General features: G+C 39.3%; 46 non-coding genes across 46 annotated transcripts; all 46 read left to right on the top strand.

Moving 5' to 3' along the window:
- Window positions 1–310: 310 nt before the first annotated feature.
- Trnal-cag (transfer RNA leucine (anticodon CAG)) lies at window positions 311–393 on the top strand. The gene has a single exon. It is a non-coding gene; the product is annotated as a tRNA-Leu (tRNA).
- A 316-nt stretch (window positions 394–709) lies between these two features.
- Window positions 710–792, top strand: Trnal-cag (transfer RNA leucine (anticodon CAG)). Its single transcript has one exon. It is a non-coding gene; the product is annotated as a tRNA-Leu (tRNA).
- A 316-nt stretch (window positions 793–1,108) lies between these two features.
- Trnal-cag (transfer RNA leucine (anticodon CAG)) lies at window positions 1,109–1,191 on the top strand. The gene has a single exon. It is a non-coding gene; the product is annotated as a tRNA-Leu (tRNA).
- Window positions 1,192–1,507: 316 nt separating this feature from the next.
- Window positions 1,508–1,590, top strand: Trnal-cag (transfer RNA leucine (anticodon CAG)). The gene is given in 2 exon segments: window positions 1,508–1,545; window positions 1,556–1,590. It is a non-coding gene; the product is annotated as a tRNA-Leu (tRNA).
- Window positions 1,591–1,906: 316 nt separating this feature from the next.
- Trnal-cag (transfer RNA leucine (anticodon CAG)) lies at window positions 1,907–1,989 on the top strand. Its single transcript has one exon. It is a non-coding gene; the product is annotated as a tRNA-Leu (tRNA).
- Window positions 1,990–2,305: 316 nt separating this feature from the next.
- On the top strand, window positions 2,306–2,388 carry Trnal-cag (transfer RNA leucine (anticodon CAG)). The gene is given in 2 exon segments: window positions 2,306–2,343; window positions 2,354–2,388. It is a non-coding gene; the product is annotated as a tRNA-Leu (tRNA).
- A 316-nt stretch (window positions 2,389–2,704) lies between these two features.
- Window positions 2,705–2,787, top strand: Trnal-cag (transfer RNA leucine (anticodon CAG)). Its single transcript has one exon. It is a non-coding gene; the product is annotated as a tRNA-Leu (tRNA).
- A 316-nt stretch (window positions 2,788–3,103) lies between these two features.
- Window positions 3,104–3,186, top strand: Trnal-cag (transfer RNA leucine (anticodon CAG)). The gene has a single exon. It is a non-coding gene; the product is annotated as a tRNA-Leu (tRNA).
- Window positions 3,187–3,903: 717 nt separating this feature from the next.
- Window positions 3,904–3,986, top strand: Trnal-cag (transfer RNA leucine (anticodon CAG)). The gene has a single exon. It is a non-coding gene; the product is annotated as a tRNA-Leu (tRNA).
- Window positions 3,987–4,703: 717 nt separating this feature from the next.
- On the top strand, window positions 4,704–4,786 carry Trnal-cag (transfer RNA leucine (anticodon CAG)). The gene has a single exon. It is a non-coding gene; the product is annotated as a tRNA-Leu (tRNA).
- Window positions 4,787–5,103: 317 nt separating this feature from the next.
- Trnal-cag (transfer RNA leucine (anticodon CAG)) lies at window positions 5,104–5,186 on the top strand. Its single transcript has one exon. It is a non-coding gene; the product is annotated as a tRNA-Leu (tRNA).
- A 716-nt stretch (window positions 5,187–5,902) lies between these two features.
- On the top strand, window positions 5,903–5,985 carry Trnal-cag (transfer RNA leucine (anticodon CAG)). The gene has a single exon. It is a non-coding gene; the product is annotated as a tRNA-Leu (tRNA).
- Window positions 5,986–6,302: 317 nt separating this feature from the next.
- On the top strand, window positions 6,303–6,385 carry Trnal-cag (transfer RNA leucine (anticodon CAG)). Its single transcript has one exon. It is a non-coding gene; the product is annotated as a tRNA-Leu (tRNA).
- Window positions 6,386–6,701: 316 nt separating this feature from the next.
- Window positions 6,702–6,784, top strand: Trnal-cag (transfer RNA leucine (anticodon CAG)). The gene has a single exon. It is a non-coding gene; the product is annotated as a tRNA-Leu (tRNA).
- Window positions 6,785–7,101: 317 nt separating this feature from the next.
- On the top strand, window positions 7,102–7,184 carry Trnal-cag (transfer RNA leucine (anticodon CAG)). The gene has a single exon. It is a non-coding gene; the product is annotated as a tRNA-Leu (tRNA).
- Window positions 7,185–7,501: 317 nt separating this feature from the next.
- On the top strand, window positions 7,502–7,584 carry Trnal-cag (transfer RNA leucine (anticodon CAG)). Its single transcript has one exon. It is a non-coding gene; the product is annotated as a tRNA-Leu (tRNA).
- A 316-nt stretch (window positions 7,585–7,900) lies between these two features.
- Window positions 7,901–7,983, top strand: Trnal-cag (transfer RNA leucine (anticodon CAG)). The gene is given in 2 exon segments: window positions 7,901–7,938; window positions 7,949–7,983. It is a non-coding gene; the product is annotated as a tRNA-Leu (tRNA).
- A 316-nt stretch (window positions 7,984–8,299) lies between these two features.
- Trnal-cag (transfer RNA leucine (anticodon CAG)) lies at window positions 8,300–8,382 on the top strand. Its single transcript has one exon. It is a non-coding gene; the product is annotated as a tRNA-Leu (tRNA).
- A 316-nt stretch (window positions 8,383–8,698) lies between these two features.
- Trnal-cag (transfer RNA leucine (anticodon CAG)) lies at window positions 8,699–8,781 on the top strand. The gene has a single exon. It is a non-coding gene; the product is annotated as a tRNA-Leu (tRNA).
- Window positions 8,782–9,498: 717 nt separating this feature from the next.
- On the top strand, window positions 9,499–9,581 carry Trnal-cag (transfer RNA leucine (anticodon CAG)). Its single transcript has one exon. It is a non-coding gene; the product is annotated as a tRNA-Leu (tRNA).
- Window positions 9,582–9,898: 317 nt separating this feature from the next.
- On the top strand, window positions 9,899–9,981 carry Trnal-cag (transfer RNA leucine (anticodon CAG)). Its single transcript has one exon. It is a non-coding gene; the product is annotated as a tRNA-Leu (tRNA).
- A 716-nt stretch (window positions 9,982–10,697) lies between these two features.
- On the top strand, window positions 10,698–10,780 carry Trnal-cag (transfer RNA leucine (anticodon CAG)). Its single transcript has one exon. It is a non-coding gene; the product is annotated as a tRNA-Leu (tRNA).
- A 317-nt stretch (window positions 10,781–11,097) lies between these two features.
- On the top strand, window positions 11,098–11,180 carry Trnal-cag (transfer RNA leucine (anticodon CAG)). Its single transcript has one exon. It is a non-coding gene; the product is annotated as a tRNA-Leu (tRNA).
- Window positions 11,181–11,496: 316 nt separating this feature from the next.
- On the top strand, window positions 11,497–11,579 carry Trnal-cag (transfer RNA leucine (anticodon CAG)). The gene has a single exon. It is a non-coding gene; the product is annotated as a tRNA-Leu (tRNA).
- A 716-nt stretch (window positions 11,580–12,295) lies between these two features.
- Window positions 12,296–12,378, top strand: Trnal-cag (transfer RNA leucine (anticodon CAG)). The gene has a single exon. It is a non-coding gene; the product is annotated as a tRNA-Leu (tRNA).
- Window positions 12,379–12,694: 316 nt separating this feature from the next.
- Window positions 12,695–12,777, top strand: Trnal-cag (transfer RNA leucine (anticodon CAG)). Its single transcript has one exon. It is a non-coding gene; the product is annotated as a tRNA-Leu (tRNA).
- Window positions 12,778–13,094: 317 nt separating this feature from the next.
- Window positions 13,095–13,177, top strand: Trnal-cag (transfer RNA leucine (anticodon CAG)). The gene has a single exon. It is a non-coding gene; the product is annotated as a tRNA-Leu (tRNA).
- Window positions 13,178–13,493: 316 nt separating this feature from the next.
- Window positions 13,494–13,576, top strand: Trnal-cag (transfer RNA leucine (anticodon CAG)). The gene has a single exon. It is a non-coding gene; the product is annotated as a tRNA-Leu (tRNA).
- Window positions 13,577–13,893: 317 nt separating this feature from the next.
- Window positions 13,894–13,976, top strand: Trnal-cag (transfer RNA leucine (anticodon CAG)). The gene has a single exon. It is a non-coding gene; the product is annotated as a tRNA-Leu (tRNA).
- Window positions 13,977–14,293: 317 nt separating this feature from the next.
- On the top strand, window positions 14,294–14,376 carry Trnal-cag (transfer RNA leucine (anticodon CAG)). Its single transcript has one exon. It is a non-coding gene; the product is annotated as a tRNA-Leu (tRNA).
- A 317-nt stretch (window positions 14,377–14,693) lies between these two features.
- On the top strand, window positions 14,694–14,776 carry Trnal-cag (transfer RNA leucine (anticodon CAG)). The gene has a single exon. It is a non-coding gene; the product is annotated as a tRNA-Leu (tRNA).
- Window positions 14,777–15,093: 317 nt separating this feature from the next.
- Trnal-cag (transfer RNA leucine (anticodon CAG)) lies at window positions 15,094–15,176 on the top strand. Its single transcript has one exon. It is a non-coding gene; the product is annotated as a tRNA-Leu (tRNA).
- Window positions 15,177–15,492: 316 nt separating this feature from the next.
- On the top strand, window positions 15,493–15,575 carry Trnal-cag (transfer RNA leucine (anticodon CAG)). Its single transcript has one exon. It is a non-coding gene; the product is annotated as a tRNA-Leu (tRNA).
- A 317-nt stretch (window positions 15,576–15,892) lies between these two features.
- Window positions 15,893–15,975, top strand: Trnal-cag (transfer RNA leucine (anticodon CAG)). The gene has a single exon. It is a non-coding gene; the product is annotated as a tRNA-Leu (tRNA).
- A 317-nt stretch (window positions 15,976–16,292) lies between these two features.
- Window positions 16,293–16,375, top strand: Trnal-cag (transfer RNA leucine (anticodon CAG)). Its single transcript has one exon. It is a non-coding gene; the product is annotated as a tRNA-Leu (tRNA).
- Window positions 16,376–17,090: 715 nt separating this feature from the next.
- Trnal-cag (transfer RNA leucine (anticodon CAG)) lies at window positions 17,091–17,173 on the top strand. The gene has a single exon. It is a non-coding gene; the product is annotated as a tRNA-Leu (tRNA).
- Window positions 17,174–17,491: 318 nt separating this feature from the next.
- Trnal-cag (transfer RNA leucine (anticodon CAG)) lies at window positions 17,492–17,574 on the top strand. The gene has a single exon. It is a non-coding gene; the product is annotated as a tRNA-Leu (tRNA).
- A 316-nt stretch (window positions 17,575–17,890) lies between these two features.
- Window positions 17,891–17,973, top strand: Trnal-cag (transfer RNA leucine (anticodon CAG)). The gene has a single exon. It is a non-coding gene; the product is annotated as a tRNA-Leu (tRNA).
- Window positions 17,974–18,290: 317 nt separating this feature from the next.
- Trnal-cag (transfer RNA leucine (anticodon CAG)) lies at window positions 18,291–18,373 on the top strand. The gene has a single exon. It is a non-coding gene; the product is annotated as a tRNA-Leu (tRNA).
- Window positions 18,374–18,689: 316 nt separating this feature from the next.
- Window positions 18,690–18,772, top strand: Trnal-cag (transfer RNA leucine (anticodon CAG)). The gene has a single exon. It is a non-coding gene; the product is annotated as a tRNA-Leu (tRNA).
- A 317-nt stretch (window positions 18,773–19,089) lies between these two features.
- On the top strand, window positions 19,090–19,172 carry Trnal-cag (transfer RNA leucine (anticodon CAG)). The gene has a single exon. It is a non-coding gene; the product is annotated as a tRNA-Leu (tRNA).
- Window positions 19,173–19,489: 317 nt separating this feature from the next.
- On the top strand, window positions 19,490–19,572 carry Trnal-cag (transfer RNA leucine (anticodon CAG)). Its single transcript has one exon. It is a non-coding gene; the product is annotated as a tRNA-Leu (tRNA).
- Window positions 19,573–19,888: 316 nt separating this feature from the next.
- Window positions 19,889–19,971, top strand: Trnal-cag (transfer RNA leucine (anticodon CAG)). The gene has a single exon. It is a non-coding gene; the product is annotated as a tRNA-Leu (tRNA).
- Window positions 19,972–20,287: 316 nt separating this feature from the next.
- Window positions 20,288–20,370, top strand: Trnal-cag (transfer RNA leucine (anticodon CAG)). The gene has a single exon. It is a non-coding gene; the product is annotated as a tRNA-Leu (tRNA).
- Window positions 20,371–20,687: 317 nt separating this feature from the next.
- On the top strand, window positions 20,688–20,770 carry Trnal-cag (transfer RNA leucine (anticodon CAG)). The gene has a single exon. It is a non-coding gene; the product is annotated as a tRNA-Leu (tRNA).
- A 316-nt stretch (window positions 20,771–21,086) lies between these two features.
- On the top strand, window positions 21,087–21,169 carry Trnal-cag (transfer RNA leucine (anticodon CAG)). The gene has a single exon. It is a non-coding gene; the product is annotated as a tRNA-Leu (tRNA).
- Window positions 21,170–21,857: the final 688 nt, after the last annotated feature.

Below are 21,857 nucleotides of genomic sequence, written 5' to 3'. Positions count from 1 at the left end.
CGTAGGAATAGCGTATCTGTTCTTGAAAAAAATTCCTTTTTCAAAACATTTTAATCTATCTTTATGGTTTCTTAAATATTCCACCGAAAAACATTTTATTTCTCAAGACCGTAACAAGTGCATCAGCGGGTCAATGCGTAATGAGCTACGTAACTCTGATCGTATGTTCTGAGGGAGATGTCACATTGCATCTGAAAACACTTCTGTAGAAAGAAACTATTTTCATCCACGAAATGAAATTAACGACTGCAATTAATTCTAAACTTTAAAATGAATATTACATTTTGTAGTGCATTGGGACTAATACTGTGTCAGGATGGCCGAGCGGTCTAAGGCGCTGTGTTCAGGTCGCCGTCCACTCTGTGGGCGTGGGTTCGAATCCCACTCCTGACAATATTTGCGTAAGAATAGCGTATCTGTTCTTGAAAAAAATTCCTTTTTCAAAACATTTCAATCTATCTTTATGGTTTCTTAAATATTCCACAGAAAAACATTTTATTTCTCAAGACCGTGACAAGTGCATCAGCGGTCAGTGCGTAATCAGCTCCGTAACTCTGGTCGAAGGATCTGAGGGAGATGTCACATTTCTTCTGAAAACCATTCTGACGAAAGGAAATATTTTCATCCACGAAATGAAATTAACGACTGGAATTAATTCTAAACTTTAAAATGAATATTACATTTTGTAGGGCATACGGACGGATATTGTGTCAGGATGGCCGAGCGGTCTAAGGCGCTGCGTTCAGGTCGCAGTCCACTCTGTGGGCGTGGGTTCGAATCCCACTCCTGACAATATTTGCGTAAGAATAGCGTATCTGTTCTTGAAAAAAATTCCTTTTTCAAAACATTTCAATCTATCTTTATGGTTTCTTAAATATTCCACAGAAAAACATTTTATTTCTCAAGACCGTGACAAGTGCATCAGCGGTCAGTGCGTAATCAGCTCCGTAACTCTGGTCGAAGGATCTGAGGGAGATGTCACATTGCATCTGAAAACACTTCTGAAGAAAGAAACTATTTTCATCCACGAAATGAAATTCACGACTGGAATTAATTCTAAACTTTAAAATGAATATTACATTTTGTAGGGTATACGGACGGATATTGTGTCAGGATGGCCGAGCGGTCTAAGGCGCTGCGTTCAGGTCGCAGTCCACTCTGTGGGCGTGGGTTCGAATCCCACTCCTGACAATACTTGCGTAAGAATAGCGTATCTGCTCTTGAAAAAGATTCCTTTTTCAAAACATTTCAATCTATCTTTATGGTTTCTTAAATATTCAACAGAAAAACATTTTATTTCTCAAGACCGTGACAAGTGCATCAGCGGGTCAGTGCGTAATGAGCTCCGTTACTCTGGTCGAAGGATCTGAGGGAAATTAACATTTCTTCTGAAAACCATTCTGAAGAAAGGAAATATTTTCATCCACGAAATGAAATTCACGACTGGAATTAATTCTAAACTTTAGAATGAATATTACATTTTGTAGGGCATACGGACGGATATTGTGTCAGGATGGCCGAGCGGTCTAAGGCGCAAGATTCAGGTCGCAGTCCACTCTGTGGGCGTGGGTTCGAATCCCACTCCTGACAATATTTGCGTAAGAATAGCGTATCTGTTCTTGAAAAAATTCCTTTTTCAAAACATTTCAATCTGTCTTTATGGTTTCTTAAATATTCCACAGAAAAAGATTTTATTTCTCAAGACCATGACAAGTGCATCAGCGTGTCAGCGCGTAATGAGCTCCGTTACTCTGGTCGAAGGATCTGAGGGAGATGTAACATTTCTTCTGAAAACCATTCTGAAGAAAGGAAATATTTTCATCCACTAAATAAAATTCATGACTGGAATTAATTCTAAACTTTAAAATGAATATTACATTTTGTAGGGCATACGGACGGATATTGTGTCAGGATGGCCGAGCGGTATAAGGCGCTGCGTTCAGGTCGCAGTCCACTCTGTGGGCGTGGGTTCGAATCCCACTCCTGACAATACTTGCGTAAGAATAGCGTATCTGTTCTTGAAAAAAATTCCTTTTTCAAAACATTTCAATCTACTTTGTGGTTTCTTAAATATTCCACAGAAAAAGATTTTATTTCTCAAGACCGTGACAAGTGCATCAGCGGGTCAATGCGTAATGAGCTACGTAACTCTGATCGTATGTTCTGAGGGAGATGTCACATTGCATCTGAAAACACTTCTGTAGAAAGAAACTATTTTCATCCACGAAATGAAATTAACGACTGCAATTAATTCTAAACTTTAAAATGAATATTACATTTTGTAGTGCATTGGGACTAATACTGTGTCAGGATGGCCGAGCGGTCTAAGGCGCAAGATTCAGGTCGCAGTCCACTCTGTGGGCGTGGGTTCGAATCCCACTCCTGACAATATTTGCGTAAGAATAGCGTATCTGTTCTTGAAAAAATTCCTTTTTCAAAACATTTCAATCTGTCTTTATGGTTTCTTAAATATTCCACAGAAAAAGATTTTATTTCTCAAGACCATGACAAGTGCATCAGCGTGTCAGCGCGTAATGAGCTCCGTTACTCTGGTCGAAGGATCTGAGGGAGATGTAACATTTCTTCTGAAAACCATTCTGAAGAAAGGAAATATTTTCATCCACTAAATAAAATTCATGACTGGAATTAATTCTAAACTTTAAAATGAATATTACATTTTGTAGGGCATACGGACGGATATTGTGTCAGGATGGCCGAGCGGTATAAGGCGCTGCGTTCAGGTCGCAGTCCACTCTGTGGGCGTGGGTTCGAATCCCACTCCTGACAATACTTGCGTAAGAATAGCGTATCTGTTCTTGAAAAAAATTCCTTTTTCAAAACATTTCAATCTACTTTGTGGTTTCTTAAATATTCCACAGAAAAAGATTTTATTTCTCAAGACCGTGACAAGTGCATCAGCGGGTCAATGCGTAATGAGCTACGTAACTCTGATCGTATGTTCTGAGGGAGATGTCACATTGCATCTGAAAACACTTCTGTAGAAAGAAACTATTTTCATCCACGAAATGAAATTAACGACTGCAATTAATTCTAAACTTTAAAATGAATATTACATTTTGTAGTGCATTGGGACTAATACTGTGTCAGGATGGCCGAGCGGTCTAAGGCGCTGTGTTCAGGTCGCCGTCCACTCTGTGGGCGTGGGTTCGAATCCCACTCCTGACAATATTTGCGTAAGAATAGCGTATCTGTTCTTGAAAAAAATTCCTTTTTCAAAACATTTCAATCTATCTTTATGGTTTCTTAAATATTCCACAGAAAAACATTTTATTTCTCAAGACCGTGACAAGTGCATCAGCGGGTCAATGCGTAATGAGCTACGTAACTCTGATCGTATGTTCTGAGGGAGATGTCACATTGCATCTGAAAACACTTCTGAAGAAAGAAACTATTTTCATCCACGAAATGAAATTAACGACTGCAATTAATTCTAAACTTTAAAATGAATATTACATTTTGTAGTGCATTGGGACTAATACTGTGTCAGGATGGCCGAGCGGTCTAAGGCGCTGCGTTCAGGTCGCCGTCCACTCTGTGGGCTTGGGTACGAATCCCACTCCTGACAATACTTGCGTAGGAATAGCATATCTGTTCTTGAAAAAAATTCCTTTTTCAAAACATTTCAATCTATCTTTATGGTTTCTTAAATATTCCATAGAAAAACATTTTATTTCTCAAGACCGTGACAAGTGCATCAGCGGGTCAATGCGTAATGAACTCCGTAACTCTGGTCGTATGTTCTGAGATAGATGTCACATTGCATCTGAAAACACTTCTGAAGAAAGAAACTATTTTCATCCATGAAATGAAATTAACGACTGCAATTAATTCTAAACTTTAAAATGAATATTACATTTTGTAGTGCATTGGGACTAATAGTGTGCCAGGATGGCCGAGCGGTCTAAGGCGCTGCGTTCAGGTCGCAGTCCACTATGTGGGGGTGGGTACGAATCCCACTCCTGACAATACTTGCGTAGGAATAGCGTATCTGTTCTTGAAAAATATTCCTTTTTCAAAACATTTCAATCTATCTTTATGGTTTCTTAAATATTCCACCGAAAAACATTTTATTTCTCAAGACCGTGACAAGTGCATCAGCGGGTCAATGCGTAATGAGCTCCGTTACTCTGGTCGAAGGATCTGAGGGAGATGTCACATTGCATCTGAAAACACTTCTGAAGAAAGAAACTATTTTCATCCACGAAATGAAATTAACGACTGCAATTAATTCTAAACTTTAAAATGAATATTACATTTTGTAGTGCATTGAGACTAATACTGTGTCAGGATGGCCGAGCGGTCTAAGGCGCTGCGTTCAGGTCGCCGTCCACTCTGTGGGCTTGGGTACGAATCCCACTCCTGACAATACTTGCGTAGGAATAGCGTATCTGTTCTTGAAAAAAATTCCTTTTTCAAAACATTTCAATCTATCTTTATGGTTTCTTAAATATTCCATAGAAAAACATTTTATTTCTCAAGACCGTGACAAGTGCATCAGCGGGTCAGTGCGTAATGAACTCCGTAACTCTGGTCGAAGGACCTGAGGGAGATGTCACATTTCTTCTGAAAACCATTCTGACGAAAGGAAATATTTTCATCCACGAAATGAAATTCAAGACTGGAATTAATTCTAAACTTTAAAATGAATATTACATTTTGTAGGGCATACGGACGGATATTGTGTCAGGATGGCCGAGCGGTCTAAGGCGCTGCGTTCAGGTCGCAGTCCACTCTGTGGGCGTGGGTTCGAATCCCACTCCTGACAATATTTGCGTAAGAATAGCGTATCTGTTCTTGAAAAAAATTCCTTTTTCAAAACATTTCAATCTATCTTTATGGTTTCTTAAATATTCCACCGAAAAACATTTTATTTCTCAAGACCGTGACAAGTGCATCAGCGGGTCAATGCGTAATGAACTCCGTAACTCTGGTCGTATGTTCTGAGATAGATGTCACATTGCATCTGAAAACACTTCTGTAGAAAGAAACTATTTTCATCCACGAAATGAAATTAATGACTGCAATTAATTCTAAACTTTAAAATGAATATTACATTTTGTAGTGCATTGGGACTAATACTGTGTCAGGATGGCTGAGCGGTCTAAGGCGCTGTGTTCAGGTCGCCGTCCACTCTGTGGGCGTGGGTTCGAATCCCATTCCTGACAATATTTGCGTAAGAATAGCGTATCTGTTCTTGAAAAAATTCCTTTTTCAAAACATTTCAATCTGTCTTTATGGTTTCTTAAATATTCCACAGAAAAAGATTTTATTTCTCACGACCATGACAAGTGCATCAGCGTGTCAGCGCGTAATGAGCTCCGTTACTCTGGTCGAAGGATCTGAGGGAGATGTCACATTGCATCTGAAAACACTTCTGAAGAAAGAAACTATTTTCATCCACGAAATGAAATTAACGACTGCAATTAATTCTAAACTTTAAAATGAATATTACATTTTGTAGTGCATTGAGACTAATACTGTGTCAGGATGGCCGAGCGGTCTAAGGCGCTGCGTTCAGGTCGCCGTCCACTCTGTGGGCTTGGGTACGAATCCCACTCCTGACAATACTTGCGTAGGAATAGCGTATCTGTTCTTGAAAAAAATTCCTTTTTCAAAACATTTCAATCTATCTTTATGGTTTCTTAAATATTCCATAGAAAAACATTTTATTTCTCAAGACCGTGACAAGTGCATCAGCGGGTCAGTGCGTAATGAACTCCGTAACTCTGGTCGAAGGACCTGAGGGAGATGTCACATTTCTTCTGAAAACCATTCTGACGAAAGGAAATATTTTCATCCACGAAATGAAATTCAAGACTGGAATTAATTCTAAACTTTAAAATGAATATTACATTTTGTAGGGCATACGGACGGATATTGTGTCAGGATGGCCGAGCGGTCTAAGGCGCTGCGTTCAGGTCGCAGTCCACTCTGTGGGCGTGGGTTCGAATCCCACTCCTGACAATATTTGCGTAAGAATAGCGTATCTGTTCTTGAAAAAAATTCCTTTTTCAAAACATTTCAATCTATCTTTATGGTTTCTTAAATATTCCAAAGAAAAACATTTTATTTCTCAAGACCGTGACAAGTGCATCAGCGGGTCAGTGCGTAATCAGCTCCGTAACTCTGGTCGAAGGATCTGAGGGAGATAACACATTGCATCTGAAAACACTTCTGAAGAAAGAAACTATTTTCATCCACGAAATGAAATTCACGAATGGAATTAATTCTAAACTTTAAAATGAATATTACATTTTGTAGGGTATACGGACGGATATTGTGTCAGGATGGCCGAGCGGTCTAAGGCGCTGCGTTCAGGTCGCAGTCCACTCTGTGGGCGTGGGTTCGAATCCCACTCCTGACAATACTTGCGTAAGAATAGCGTATCTGTTCTTGAAAAACATTCCTTTTTCAAAACATTTCAATCTATCTTTATGGTTTCTTAAATATTCAACAGAAAAACATTTTATTTCTCAAGACCGTGACAAGTGCATCAGCGGGTCAGTGCGTAATGAGCTCCGTTACTCTGGTCGAAGGATCTGAGGGAAATTAACATTTCTTCTGAAAACCATTCTGAAGAAAGGAAATATTTTCATCCACGAAATGAAATTCACGACTGCAATTAATTCTAAACTTTAAAATGAATATTACATTTTGTAGTGCATTGGGACTAATACTGTGTCAGGATGGCCGAGCGGTCTAAGGCGCTGCGTTCAGGTCGCAGTCCACTCTGTGGGGGTGGGTACGAATCCCACTCCTGACAATACTTGCGTAGGAATAGCGTATCTGTTCTTGAAAAAAATTCCTTTTTCAAAACATTTCAATCTATCTTTATGGTTTCTTAAATATTCCATAGAAAAACATTTTATTTCTCAAGACCATGACAAGTGCATCAGCGGGTCAGTGCGTAATGAACTCCGTAACTCTGGTCGAAGGATCTGAGGGAGATGTCACATTTCTTCTGAAAACCATTCTGACGAAAGGAAATATTTTCATCCACGAAATGAAATTCACGACTGGAATTAATTCTAAACTTTAAAATGAATATTACATTTTGTAGGGCATACGGACGGATATTGTGTCAGGATGGCCGAGCGGTCTAAGGCGCTGCGTTCAGGTCGCAGTCCACTCTGTGGGCGTGGGTTCGAATCCCACTCCTGACAATATTTGCGTAATAATAGCGTATCTGTTCTTGAAAAAAATTCCTTTTTCAAAACATTTCAATCTATCTTTATGGTTTCTTAAATATTCCACAGAAAAACATTTTATTTCTCAAGACCGTGACAAGTGCATCAGCGGGTCAGTGCGTAATCAGCTCCGTAACTCTGGTCGAAGGATCTGAGGGAGATGTCACATTGCATCTGAAAACACTTCTGAAGAAAGAAACTATTTTCATCCACGAAATGAAATTCACGACTGGAATTAATTCTAAACTTTAAAATGAATATTACATTTTGTAGGGTATACGGACGGATATTGTGTCAGGATGGCCGAGCGGTCTAAGGCGCTGCGTTCAGGTCGCAGTCCACTCTGTGGGCGTGGGTTCGAATCCCACTCCTGACAATACTTGCGTAAGAATAGCGTATCTGTTCTTGAAAAAGATTCCTTTTTCAAAACATTTCAATCTATCTTTATGGTTTCTTAAATATTCAACAGAAAAACATTTTATTTCTCAAGACCGTGACAAGTGCATCAGCGGGTCAGTGCGTAATGAGCTCCGTTACTCTGGTCGAAGGATCTGAGGGAAATTAACATTTCTTCTGAAAACCATTCTGAAGAAAGGAAATATTTTCATCCACGAAATGAAATTCACGACTGGAATTAATTCTAAACTTTAAAATGAATATTACATTTTGTAGGGCATACGGACAGATATTGTGTCAGGATGGCCGAGCGGTCTAAGGCGCTAGATTCAGGTCGCAGTCCACTCTGTGGGCGTGGGTTCGAATCCCACTCCTGACAATATTTGCGTAAGAATAGCGTATCTGTTCTTGAAAAAATTCCTTTTTCAAAACATTTCAATCTGTCTTTATGGTTTCTTAAATATTCCACAGAAAAAGATTTTATTTCTCAAGACCATGACAAGTGCATCAGCGTGTCAGCGCGTAATGAGCTCCGTTACTCTGGTCGAAGGATCTGAGGGAGATGTAACATTTCTTCTGAAAACCATTCTGAAGAAAGGAAATATTTTCATCCACTAAATAAAATTCATGACTGGAATTAATTCTAAACTTTAAAATGAATATTACATTTTGTAGGGCATACGGACGGATATTGTGTCAGGATGGCCGAGCGGTCTAAGGCGCTGCGTTCAGGTCGCAGTCCACTCTGTGGGCGTGGGTTCGAATCCCACTCCTGACAATACTTGCGTAAGAATAGCGTATCTGTTCTTGAAAAAAATTCCTTTTTCAAAACATTTCAATCTACTTTGTGGTTTCTTAAATATTCCACAGAAAAAGATTTTATTTCTCAAGACCGTGACAAGTGCATCAGCGGGTCAATGCGTAATGAGCTACGTAACTCTGATCGTATGTTCTGAGGGAGATGTCACATTGCATCTGAAAACACTTCTGTAGAAAGAAACTATTTTCATCCACGAAATGAAATTAACGACTGCAATTAATTCTAAACTTTAAAATGAATATTACATTTTGTAGTGCATTGGGACTAATACTGTGTCAGGATGGCCGAGCGGTCTAAGGCGCTGCGTTCAGGTCGCAGTCCACTCTGTGGGGGTGGGTACGAATCCCACTCCTGACAATACTTGCGTAGGAATAGCGTATCTGTTCTTGAAAAAAATTCCTTTTTCAAAACATTTCAATCTATCTTTATGGTTTCTTAAATATTCCACCGAAAAACATTTTATTTCTCAAGACCGTGACAAGTGCATCAGCGGGTCAATGCGTAATGAACTCCGTAACTCTGGTCGTATGTTCTGAGATAGATGTCACATTGCATCTGAAAACACTTCTGTAGAAAGAAACTATTTTCATCCACGAAATGAAATTAACGACTGCAATTAATTCTAAACTTTAAAATGAATATTACATTTTGTAGTGCATTGGGACTAATACTGTGTCAGGATGGCCGAGCGGTCTAAGGCGCTGCGTTCAGGTCGCAGTCCACTCTGTGGGGGTGGGTACAAATCCCTTTCCTGACAATACTTGCGTAGGAATGGCGTATCTGTTCTTGAAAAAAATTCCTTTTTCAAAACATTTCAATCTATCTTTATGGTTTCTTAAATATTCCACAGAAAAACATTTTATTTCTCAAGACCGTGACAAGTGCATCAGCGGGTCAGTGCTTAATGAACTCCGTAACTCTGGTCGAAGGATCTGAGGGAGATGTCACATTTCTTCTGAAAACCATTCTGACGAAAGGAAATATTTTCATCCACGAAATGAAATTCACGACTGGAATTAATTCTAAACTTTAAAATGAATATTACATTTTGTAGGGCATACGGACGGATATTGTGTCAGTTTGGCCGAGCGGTCTAAGGCGCTGCGTTCAGGTCGCAGTCCACTCTGTGGGCGTGGGTTCGAATCCCACTCCTGACAATATTTGCGTAAGAATAGCGTATCTGTTCTTAAAAAAAATTCCTTTTTTAAAACATTTCAATCTATCTTTATGGTTTCTTAAATATTCCACAGAAAAACATTTTATTTCTCAAGACCGTGACAAGTGCATCAGCGGGTCAGTGCGTTATGAGCTCCGTAACTCTGGTCGAATGATCTGAGGGAGATGTCACATTTCTTCTGAAAACCATTCTGAAGAAAGGAAATATTTTCATCCACGAAATGAAATTCACGACTGGAATTAATTCTAAACTTTAAAATAAATATTACATTTTGTAGGGCATACAGACGGATAATGTGTCAGGATGGCCAAGCGGTCTAAGGCGCTGCGTTCAGGTCGCAGTCCACTCTGTGGGCGTGGGTTCGAATCCCACTCCTGACAATATTTGCGTAAGAATTGAATATCTGTTCTTGCAAAAAATTCCTCTTTCAAAACATTTCAATCTATCTTTATGGTTTCTTAAATATTCCACAGAAAAAGATTTTATTTCTCAAGACCATGACAAGTGCATCAGCGGGTCAGTGCATAATGTGCTCTGTAACTCTGGTCGAAGGGTCTGAGGGTGATGTCACATTTCTTCTGAAAACCATTCTGAAGAAAGGAAATATTTTCATCCACGAAATGAAATTCACCACTGGAATTAATTCTAAACTTTAAATGAATATTACATTTTGTAGGGCATACGGACGGATATTGTGTCATTATGGCCGAGCGGTCTAAGGCGCTTCGTTCAGGTCGCAGTCCACTCTGTGGGCGTGGGTTCGAATCCCACTCCTGACAATATTTGCGTAAGAATAGCGTATCTGTTCTTGAAAAAAACTCCTTTTTCAAAACATTATTATCTATCTTTGTGGTTTCTTAAATATTCCACACAAAAATATTTTATTTCTCAAGACCGTGACAAGTGCATCAGCGGGTCAGTGCGTAATCAGCTCCGTAACTCTGGTCGAAGGATCTGAGGGAGATGTCACATTGCATCTGAAAACACTTCTGAAGAAAGAAACTATTTTCATCCACGAAATGAAATTCACGACTGGAATTAATTCTAAACTTTAAAATAAATATTACATTTTGTAGGGCATACAGACGGATAATGTGCCAGGATGGCCGAGCGGTCTAAGGCGCTGCGTTCAGGTCGCAGTCCACTATGTGGGCGTGGGTTCGAATCCCACTCCTGACAATATTTGCGTAAGAATAGAATATCTGTTCTTGCAAAAATTTCCTCTTTCAAAACATTTCAATCTATCTTTATGGTTTCTTAAATATTCCACAGAAAAACATTTTATTTCTCAAGACCATGACAAGTGCATTAGCGTGTCAGCGCGTAATGAGCTCCGTTACTCTGGTCGAAGGATCTGAGGGAGATGTAACATTTCTTCTGAAAACCATTCTGAAGAAAGGAAATATTTTCATCCACTAAATAAAATTCATGACTGGAATTAATTCTAAACTTTAAAATGAATATTACCTTTTGTAGGGCATACGGACGGATATTGTGTCAGGATGGCCGAGCGGTCTAAGGCGCTGCGTTCAGGTTGCAGTCCACTCTGTGGGCGTGGGTTCGAATCCCAATCCTGACAATACTTGCGTAAGAATAGCGTATCTGTTCTTGAAAAAAATTCCTTTTTCAAAACATTTCAATCTACTTTGTGGTTTCTTAAATATTCCACAGAAACAGATTTTATTTCTCAAGACCGTGACAAGTGCATCAGCGGGTCAGTGCGTTATGAGCTCCGTAACTCTGGTCGAATGATCTGAGGGAGATGTCACATTTTTTCTGAAAACCATTCTGAAGAAAGGAAATATTTTCATCCACGAAATGAAATTCACGACTGGAATTAATTCTAAACTTTAAAATAAATATTACATTTTGTAGGGCATACAGACGGATAATGTGTCAGGATGGCCGAGCGGTCTAAGGCGCTGCGTTCAGGTCGCAGTCCACTCTGTGGGCGTGGGTTCGAATCCCACTCCTGACAATATTTGCGTAAGAATAGCGTATCTGTTCTTGAAAAAAATTCCTTTTTCAAAACATTTCAATCTATCTTTATGGTTTCTTAAATATTCCACAGAAAAAGATTTTATTTCTCAAGACCGTGACAAGTGCATCAGCGGGTCAGTGCGTTATGAGCTCCGTAACTCTGGTCGAATGATCTGAGGGAGATGTCACATTTCTTCTGAAAACCATTCTGAAGAAAGGAAATATTTTCATCCACGAAATGAAATTCACGACTGGAATTAATTCTAAACTTTAAATGAATATTACATTTTGTAGGGCATACGGACGGATATTGTGTCATTATGGCCGAGCAGTCTAAGGCGCTTCGTTCAGGTCGCAGTCCACTCTGTGGGCGTGGGTTCGAATCCCACTCCTGACAATATTTGCGTAAGAATAGCGTATCTGTTCTTGAAAAAAACTCCTTTTTCAAAACATTATTATCTATCTTTGTGGTTTCTTAAATATTCCACACAAAAATATTTTATTTCTCAAGACCGTGACAAGTGCATCAGCGGGTCAGTGCGTAATCAGCTCCGTAACTCTGGTCGAAGGATCTGAGGGAGATGTCACATTGCATCTGAAAACACTTCTGAAGAAAGAAACTATTTTCATCCACGAAATGAAATTCACGACTGGAATTAATTCTAAACTTTAAAATGAATATTACATTTTGTAGGGCATACGGACGGATATTGTGTCAGGATGGCCGAGCGGTCTAAGGCGTTGCGTTCAGGTCGCACTCCACTCTGTGGGCGTGGGTTCGAATCCCACTCCTGACAATATTTGCGTAAGAATAGAATATCTGTTCTTGCAAAAATTTCCTCTTTCAAAACATTTCAATCTATCTTTATGGTTTCTTAAATATTCCACAGAAAAAGATTTTATTTCTCAAGACCATGACAAGTGCATCAGCGGGTCAGTGCGTAATGAGCTCCGTAACTCTGGTCGAAGGATCTGAGGGAAATTAACATTTCTTCTGAAAACCATTCTGAAGAAAGGAAATATTTTCATCCACGAAATGAAATTCACGCCTGGAATTAATTCTAAACTTTAAAATAAATATTACATTTTGTAGGGCATACAGACGGATAATGTGCCAGGATGGCCGAGCGGTCTAAGGCGCTGCGTTCAGGTCGCTGTCCACTCTGTGGGCGTGGGTTCGAATCCCACTCCTGACAATATTTGCGTAAGAATAGAATATCTGTTCTTGCAAAAATTTCCTCTTTCAAAACATTTCAATCTATCTTTATGGTTTCTTAAATATTCCACAGAAAAAGATTTTATTTCTCAAGACCATGACAAGTGCATTAGCGTGTCAGCGCGTAATGAGCTCCGTTACTCTGGTCGAAGGATCTGAGGGAGATGTAACATTTCTTCTGAAAACCATTCTGAAGAAAGGAAATATTTTCATCCACTAAATAAAATTCATGACTGGAATTAATTCTAAACTTTAAAATGAATATTACATTTTGTAGGGCATACGGACGGATATTGTGTCAGGATGGCCGAGCGGTCTAAGGCGCTGCGTTCAGGTTGCAGTCCACTCTGTGGGCGTGGGTTCGAATCCCAATCCTGACAATACTTGCGTAAGAATAGCGTATCTGTTCTTGAAAAAAATTCCTTTTTCAAAACATTTCAATCTACTTTGTGGTTTCTTAAATATTCCACAGAAAAAGATTTTATTTCTCAAGACCGTGACAAGTGCATCAGCGGGTCAGTGCGTTATGAGCTCCGTAAATCTGGTCGAATGATCTGAGGGAGATGTCACATTTTTTCTGAAAACCATTCTGAAGAAAGGAAATATTTTCATCCACGAAATGAAATTCACGACTGGAATTAATTCTAAACTTTAAAATAAATATTACATTTTGTAGGGCATACAGACGGATAATGTGTCAGGATGGCCGAGCGGTCTAAGGCGCTGCGTTCAGGTCGCAGTCCACTCTGTGGGCGTGGGTTCGAATCCCACTCCTGACAATATTTGCGTAAGAATAGCGTATCTGTTCTTGAAAAATATTCCTTTTTCAAAACATTTCAATCTATCTTTATGGTTTCTTAAATATTCCACAGAAAAAGATTTTATTTCTCAAGACCGTGACAAGTGCATCAGCGGGTCAGTGCGTTATGAGCTCCGTAACTCTGGTCGAATGATCTGAGGGAGATGTCACATTTCTTCTGAAAACCATTCTGAAGAAAGGAAATATTTTCATCCACGAAATGAAATTCACGACTGGAATTAATTCTAAACATTAAAATGAATATTACATTTTGTAGGGCATACAGACGGATAATGTGTCAGGATGGCCGAGCGGTCTGAGGCGCTGCGTTCAGGTCGCAGTCCACTCTGTGGGCGTGGGTTCGAATCCCACTCCTGACAATATTTGCGTAAGAATAGCGTATCTGTTCTTGAAAAAAATTCCTTTTTCAAAACATTTCAATCTATCTTTATGGTTTCTTAAATATTCCACAGAAAAAGATTTTATTTCTCAAGACCGTGACAAGTGCATCAGCGGGTCAGTGCGTTATGAGCTCCGTAAATCTGGTCGAATGATCTGAGGGAGATGTCACATTTTTTCTGAAAACCATTCTGAAGAAAGGAAATATTTTCATCCACGAAATGAAATTCACGACTGGAATTAATTCTAAACTTTAAAATAAATATTACATTTTGTAGGGCATACAGACGGATAATGTGTCAGGATGGCCGAGCGGTCTAAGGCGCTGCGTTCAGGTCGCAGTCCACTCTGTGGGCGTGGGTTCGAATCCCACTCCTGACAATATTTGCGTAAGAATAGCGTATCTGTTCTTGAAAAATATTCCTTTTTCAAAACATTTCAATCTATCTTTATGGTTTCTTAAATATTCCACAGAAAAAGATTTTATTTCTCAAGACCGTGACAAGTGCATCAGCGGGTCAGTGCGTTATGAGCTCCGTAACTCTGGTCGAATGATCTGAGGGAGATGTCACATTTCTTCTGAAAACCATTCTGAAGAAAGGAAATATTTTCATCCACGAAATGAAATTCACGACTGGAATTAATTCTAAACATTAAAATGAATATTACATTTTGTAGGGCATACAGACGGATAATGTGTCAGGATGGCCGAGCGGTCTGAGGCGCTGCGTTCAGGTCGCAGTCCACTCTGTGGGCGTGGGTTCGAATCCCACTCCTGACAATATTTGCGTAAGAATAGCGTATCTGTTCTTGAAAAAAATTCCTTTTTCAAAACATTTCAATCTATCTTTATGGTTTCTTAAATATTCCACAGAAAAAGATTTAATTTCTGAAGACCATGACAAGTGCATCAGCGGGTCAGTGCGTAATGTGCTCCGTAACTCTGCTCGAAGGATCTGAGGGAGATGTAACATTTCTTCTGAAAACCATTCTGAAGAAAGGAAATATTTTCATCCACTAAATGAAATTCACGACTGGAATTAATTCTAAACTTTAAAATGAATATTACATTTTGTAGGGCATACGGACGGATATTGTGCCAGGATGGACGAGCGGTCTAAGGCGCTGCGTTCAGGTCGCAGTCCACTCTGTTGGCGTGGGTTCGAATCCCACTCCTGACAATATTTGCGTAAGAATAGCGTATCTGTTCTTGAAAAAAATTCCTTTTTCAAAACATTTCAATCTATCTTTATGGTTTCTTAAATATTCCACAGAAAAACATTTTATTTCTCAAGACCGTGACAAGTGCATCAGCGGGTCTGTGCGTAATGAGCTCCGTAACTCTGGTCGAAGGATCTGAGGGAAATTAACATTTCTTCTGAAAACCATTCTGAAGAAAGGAAATATTTTCATCCACGAAATGAAATTCACGACTGGAATTAATTCTAAACTTTAAAATGAATATTACATTTTGTAGGGCATACGGACGGATATTGTGTCAGGATGGCCGAGCGGTCTAAGGCGCTGCGTTCAGGTCGCAGTCCACTCTGTGGGCGTGGGTTCGAATCCCACTCCTGACAATATTTGCGTAAGAATAGCGTATCTGTTCTTGAAAAAAATTCCTTTTTCAAAACATTTCAATCTATCTTTATGGTTTCTTAAATATTCCACAGAAAAAGATTTTATTTCTCAAGACCATGACAAGTGCATCAGCGGGTCAGTGCGTAATGTGCTCCGTAACTCTGCTCGAATGATCTGAGGGAGATGTCACATTTCTTCTGAAAACCATTCTGAAGAAAGGAAATATTTTCATCCACGAAATGAAATTCACGACTGGAATTAATTCTAAACTTTAAAATAAATATTACATTTTGTAGGGCATACAGACGGATAATGTGTCAGGATGGCCGAGCGGTCTAAGGCGCTGCGTTCAGGTCGCACTCCACTCTGTGGGCGTGGGTTCGAATCCCACTCCTGACAATATTTGCGTAAGAATGGAATATCTGTTCTTGCAAAAATTTCCTCTTTCAAAACATTTCAATCTATCTTTATGGTTTCTTAAATATTCCACAGAAAAAGATTTTATTTCTCAAGACCATGACAAGTGCATCAGCGGGTCAGTGCGTAATGTGCTCCGTAACTCTGCTCGAATGATCTGAGGGAGATGTCACATTTCTTCTGAAAACCATTCTGAAGAAAGGAAATATTTTCATTAACGAAATGAAATTCACGACTGGAATTAATTCTAAACTTTAAAATAAATATTACATTTTGTAGGGCATACAGACGGATAATGTGTCAGGATGGCCGAGCGGTCTAAGGCGCTGCGTTCAGGTCGCACTCCACTCTGTGGGCGTGGGTTCGAATCCCACTCCTGACAATATTTGCGTAAGAATGGAATATCTGTTCTTGCAAAAATTTCCTCTTTCAAAACATTTCAATCTATCTTTATGGTTTCTTAAATATTCCACAGAAAAAGATTTTATTTCTCAAGACCATGACAAGTGCATCAGCGGGTCAGTGCGTAATGAGCTCCGTTACTCTGGTCGAAGGATCTGAGGGAGATGTAACATTTCTTCTGAAAACCATTCTGAAGAAAGGAAATATTTTCATCCACTAAATAAAATTCATGACTGGAATTAATTCTAAACTTTAAAATAAATATTACATTTTGTAGTGCATACGGACGGATATTGTGTCAGGATGGCCGAGCGGTCTAAGGCGCTGCGTTCAGGTTGCAGTCCACTCTGTGGGCGTGGTTCGAATCCCAATCCTGACAATACTTGGGTAAGAATAGCGTATCTGTTCTTGAAAAAAATTCCTTTTTCAAAACATTTCAATCTACTTTGTGGTTTCTTAAATATTCCACAGAAAAAGATTTTATTTCTCAAGACCGTCACAAGTGCATCAGCGGGTCAGTGCGTTATGAGCTCCGTAACTCTGGTCGAATGATCTGAGGGAGTTGTCACATTTCTTCTGAAAACCATTCTGAAGAAAGGAAATATTTTCATCCACGAAATGAAATTCACGACTGGAATTAATTCTAAACTTTAAAATAAATATTACATTTTGTAGGGCATACAGACGGATAATGTGTCAGGATGGCCGAGCGGTCTAAGGCGCTGCGTTCAGGTCGCAGTCCACTCTGTGGGCGTGGGTTCGAATCCCACTCCTGACAATATTTGCGTAAGAATAGCGTATCTGTTCTTGAAAAAAAATTCCTTTTTCAAAACATTTCAATCTATCTTTATGGTTTCTTAAATATTCCACAGAAAAAGATTTTATTTCTCAAGACCGTGACAAGTGCATCAGCGGGTCAGTGCGTTATGAGCTCCGTAACTCTGGTCGAATGATCTGAGGGAGATGTCACATTTCTTCTGAAAACCATTCTGAAGAATGGAAATATTTTCATCCACGAAATGAAATTCACGACTGGAATTAATTCTAAACATTAAAATGAATATTACATTTTGTAGGGCATACAGACGGATAATGTGTCAGGATGGCCGAGCGGTCTAAGGCTCTGCGTTCAGGTCGCAGTCCACTCTGTGGGCGTGGGTTCGAATCCCACTCCTGACAATATTTGTGTAAGAATAGCGTATCTGTTCTTGAAAAAAATTCCTTTTTCAAAACATTTCAATCTATCTTTATGGTTTCTTAAATATTCCACAGAAAAAGATTTTATTTCTCAAGACCATGACAAGTGCATCAGCGGGTCAGTGCGTAATGTGCTCCGTAACTCTGCTCGAAGGATCTGAGGGAAATTAATATTTCTTCTGAAAACCATTCTGAAGAAAGGAAATATTTTCATCCACGAAATGAAATTCACGACTGGAATTAATTCTAAACTTTAAAATGAATATTACATTTTGTAGGGCATACGGACGGATATTGTGTCAGGATGGCCGAGCGGTCTAAGGCGCTGCGTTCAGGTTGCAGTCCACTCTGTGGGCGTGGGTTCGAATCCCACTCCTGACAATATTTGCGTAAGAATAGAATATCTGTTCTTGCAAAAATTTCCTCTTTCAAAACATTTCAATCTATCTTTATGGTTTCTTAAATATTCCACAGAAAAAGATTTTATTTCTCAAGACCATGACAAGTGCATCAGCGGGTCAGTGAGTAATGTGCTCCGTAACTCTGCTCGAAGGATCTGAGGGAGATGTAACATTTCTTCTGAAAACCATTCTGAAGAAAGGAAATATTTTCATCCACGAAATGAAATTCACGACTGGAATTAATTCTAAACTTTAAAATGAATATTACATTTTGTAGGGCATACGGACGGATATTGTGTCAGGATGGCCGAGCGGTCTAAGGCGCTGCGTTCAGGTTGCAGTCCACTCTGTGGGCGTGGGTTCGAATCCCACTCCTGACAATATTTGCCTAAGAATAGCGTATCTGTTCTTGAAAAAATTCCTTTTTCAAAACATTTCAATCTGTCTTTATGGTTTCTTAAATATTCCACAGAAAAAGATTTTATTTCTCAAGACCATGACAAGTGCATCAGCGGGTCAGTGCGTAATGTGCTCCGTAACTCTGCTCGAAGGATCTGAGGGAGATGTAACATTTCTTCTGAAAACCATTCTGAAGAAAGGAAATATTTTCATCCACAAAATGAAATTCACGACTGGAATTAATTCTAAACTTTAAAATGAATATTACATATTGTAGGGCATACGGACGGATATTGTGTCAGGATGGCCGAGCGGTCTTAGGCGCTGCGTTCAGGTCGCAGTCCACTCTGTGGGCGTGGGTTCGAATCCCACTCCTGACATTATTTGCGTAAGAATAGCGTATCTGTTCTTGAAAAAAATTCCTTTTTCAAAACATTTCAATCTATCTTTATGGTTTCTTAAATATTCCACAGAAAAAGATTTTATTTCTCAAGACCATGACAAGTGCATCAGCGGGTCAGTGCGTAATGTGCTCCGTAACTCTGCTCGAAGGATCTGAGGGAGATGTAACATTTCTTCTGAAAACCATTCTGAAGAAAGGAAATATTTTCATCCACGAAATGAAATTCACGACTGGAATTAATTCTAAACTTTAAAATGAATATTACATTTTGTAGGGCATACGGACGGATAATGTGCCAGGATGGCCGAGCTGTCTAAGGCGCTGCGTTCAGGTCGCAGTCCACTCTGTGGGCGTGGGTTCGAATCCCACTCCTGACAATATTTGCGTAAGAATAGAATATCTGTTCTTGCAAATATTTCCTCTTTCAAAACATTTCAATCTATCTTTATGGTTTCTTAAATATTCCACAGAAAAAGATTTTATTTCTTAAGACCGTGACAAGTGCATCAGCGGGTCAGTGCGTTATGAGCTCCGTAACTCTGGTCGAATGATCTGAGGGAGATGTCACATTTCTTCTGAAAACCATTCTGAAGAAAGGAAATATTTTCATCCACGAAATGAAATTCACGACTGGAATTAATACTAAACATTAAAATGAATATTACATTTTGTAGGGCATACAGACGGATAATGTGTCAGGATGGCCGAGCGGTCTAAGGCTCTGCGTTCAGGTCGCAGTCCACTCTGTGGGCGTGGGTTCGAATCCCACTCCTGACAATATTTGTGTAAGAATAGCGTATCTGTTCTTGAAAAAAATTCCTTTTTCAAAAGATTTCAATCTATCTTTATGGTTTCTTAAATATTCCACAGAAAAAGATTTTATTTCTCAAGACCATGACAAGTGCATCAGCGGGTCAGTGCGTAATGTGCTCCGTAACTCTGCTCGAAGGATCTGAGGGAAATTAACATTTCTTCTGAAAACCATTCTGAAGAAAGGAAATATTTTCATCCACGAAATGAAATTCACGACTGGAATTAATTCTAAACTTTAAAATGAATATTACATTTTGTAGGGCATACGGACGGATATTGTGTCAGGATGGCCGAGCGGTCTAAGGCGCTGCGTTCAGGTTGCAGTCCACTCTGTGGGCGTGGGTTCGAATCCCACTCCTGACAATATTTGCGTAAGAATAGAATATCTGTTCTTGCAAAAATTTCCTCTTTCAAAACATTTCAATCTATCTTTATGGTTTCTTAAATATTCCACAGAAAAATATTTTATTTCTCAAGACCATGACAAGTGCATCAGCGGGTCAGTGCGTAATGTGCTCCGTAACTCTCCTCGAAGGATCTGAGGGAAATTAACATTTCTTCTGAAAACCATTCTGAAGAAAGGAAATATTTTCATCCACGAAATGAAATTCACGACTGGAATTAATTCTAAACTTTAAAATGAATATTACATTTTGTAGGGCATACGGACGGGTATTGTGTCAGGATGGCCGAGCGGTCTAAGGCGCTGCGTTCAGGTTGCAGTCCACTCTGTGGGCGTGGGTTCGAATCCCACTCCTGACAATATTTGCGTAAGATTAGCGTATCTGTTCTTGCAAAAATTTCCTCTTTCAAAACATTTTAATCTATCTTTATGGTTTCTTAAATATTCCACAGAAAAAGATTTTATTTCTCAAGACCATGACAAGTGCATCAGCGGGTCAGTGCGTAATGTGCTCCGTAACTCTGCTCGAAGGATCTGAGGGAGATGTAACATTTCTTCTAAAAACCATTCTGAAGAAAGGAAATATTTTTATCCACGAAATGAAATTCACGACTGGAATTAATTCTAAACTTTGATATGAATATTACATTTTGTAGGGCATACGGACGGATATTGTGTCAGGATGGCCGAGCGGTCTAAGGCGCTGCGTTCAGGTCGCAGTCCACTCTGTGGGCGTGGGTTCGAATCCCACTCCTGACAATATTTGCGTAAGAATAGAATATGTGTTCTTGCAAATATTTCCTCTTTCAAAACATTTCAATCTATCTTTATGGTTTCTTAAATATTCCACAGAAAAAGATTTTATTTCTCAAGACCGTGACAAGTGCATCAGCGGGTCAGTGCGTTATGAGCTCCGTAACTCTGGTCGAATGATCTGAGGGAGATGTCACATTTCTTCTGAAAACCATTCTGAAGAAAGGAAATATTTTCATCCACGAAATGAAATTCACGACTGGAATTAATTCTAAACTTTAAATGAATATTACATTTTGTAGGGCATACGGACGGATATTGTGTCAGGATGGCCGAGCGGTCTAAGGCGCTTCGTTCAGGTCGCAGACTACTCTGTGGGCGTGGGTTCGAATCCCACTCCTGACAATATTTGCGTAAGAATAGCGTATCTGTTCTTGAAAAAAACTCCTTTTTCAAAACATTTTTATCTATCTTTATGGTTTCTTAAATATTCCACACAAAAACATTTTATTTCTCAAGACCGTGACAAGTGCATCAGCGGGTCAGTGCGTAATGAGCTCCGTAACTCTGCTCGTAAGTTGTGAGGGAGATGTCACATCACTTCTGAAGAAAGAAAATATTTTCATCCACGAAATGAAATTAACGACTGGAATTAATTCTAAACTTTAAAATGAATATTACATTTTGTTGTGCATACGTATTTATACTTTGTCAGGATGGCCGAACGGTCTAAGCCGCTTCGTTTAGACCGCAGTCCACTCTGTGGGCGTTTGTTCGAATCCCACTCCTGACAATCTTTGAGAACAAATAGCGTATCTGTTCTTGAAAAAAATTCCTATTTCAATCTATCTTTTTTTTTTTTAAATATTTCACAGAAAAACATTTTATTTCTCAAGACCGTGACAAGTGCATCAGCGGGTCAGTGCGTTATGAGCTCCGTAACTCTGGTCGAATGATCTGAGGGAGATGTCACATTTCTTCTGAAAACCATTCTGAAGAAAGGAAATATTTTCATCCACGAAATGAAATTCACGACTGGAATTAATTCTAAACTTTAAATGAATATTACATTTTGTAGGGCATACGGACGGAT

This window comes from Argiope bruennichi, chromosome 8 (genome assembly GCF_947563725.1).
Source record: "Argiope bruennichi chromosome 8, qqArgBrue1.1, whole genome shotgun sequence".
Taxonomy (NCBI): Eukaryota; Metazoa; Arthropoda; class Arachnida; order Araneae; family Araneidae; genus Argiope; species Argiope bruennichi.
Note: the sequence above shows the minus strand (reverse complement) of the source record. Positions and strands in the feature narration are given on the sequence as shown.